General features: G+C 41.0%; 1 long non-coding RNA gene across 1 annotated transcript; it reads left to right on the top strand.

Moving 5' to 3' along the window:
* Nucleotides 1-571: 571 nt before the first annotated feature.
* LOC128277258 (uncharacterized) lies at nt 572-916 on the top strand. The gene is made up of 3 exons (XR_008269400.1): nt 572-608; nt 719-743; nt 821-916. It is a non-coding gene; the product is annotated as an uncharacterized LOC128277258 (long non-coding RNA).
* Nucleotides 917-969: the final 53 nt, after the last annotated feature.

Raw genomic sequence — 969 nt, 5'->3', positions numbered from 1 at the left:
TCACTCTGTCACAGGCCCAGCGCAACACCGGGTGTTGCCATTTCATTCGCTCCTTCGAACATGTTTTTTCCTTTCTCGCTCTGTCGGATTTTCCATAGTCAAAACCATGGGGTTGGACTATGGAGAATTATCGCTTCGAATCGAGGCGTCGTTTGTGCGCATGCGCGGCCTCCGTGAACATAACACTTCGTTCAATAAGCCCCGGAACTAACTATGAAAAGTTTGAAATGAAAACTATGAAAAACTATGAAGTAAATGAAATAACTATGTTATGTTTCGAATTACATCCAATTATATTACATCTTACAATTGATTATATCTTATCTGAAGGTTGGTACTTGTGAACCTTGGTACATAAATGGCATTGTTAGTGCCATCTCTACGCTAGTTTCGGGACTTATTGAACGATGATACCCAACGCGGTGTATGTGTGTGCGTTGGCCATTCAACTGTCAGTTCGGTTTGTTGTGATCCCGGCGCTGATGGCATCTTAGCAAGTCGCAGTAAAGTAAGTACGTTAAAAAGTGTTGTTTTTTTATTTAATTCAGTCCTATTTCTATGTTTACAGTTCGCCAAATGTCTGCAGAAGATATCGCCGAAAGAATCTGGTAAGTATTGCAAGTGTTTTTGGTGGTCGGAGTGATCAAAGATCGCTCGTCATGTACGCGCAGAGTTGCGTAGTTTTACAATATTAATCTGTTTCTTTTGCTTATTGCAGCTGCAGGAGGATGCCGTAAATGTTTGTAAGTAAGTATTGTGGCAGTGTTTTAACAATTGTGCAGTGTTTAAAGTGTTCAGGGGTCATTTTTTTCATTTACAGGTATCACGAAGTGTGCCGAGCGACGTCCCGTCTCGAGAAGGAAGCGCATGAAATGGTGCCGTAGGATGCTGGAGAAGGGTGTATGTACGTATAGTGGTGTTCTGATAGTGTTTATGATTTGTGAGAAATAAAGGTTTTAAAATTTTAAC

The sequence above is a fragment of the Anopheles cruzii genome, unplaced genomic scaffold (genome assembly GCF_943734635.1).
Source record: "Anopheles cruzii unplaced genomic scaffold, idAnoCruzAS_RS32_06 scaffold05095_ctg1, whole genome shotgun sequence".
NCBI classification, from domain to species: Eukaryota; Metazoa; Arthropoda; class Insecta; order Diptera; family Culicidae; genus Anopheles; species Anopheles cruzii.
This window is presented reverse-complemented; position numbering and strand designations above follow the sequence as displayed.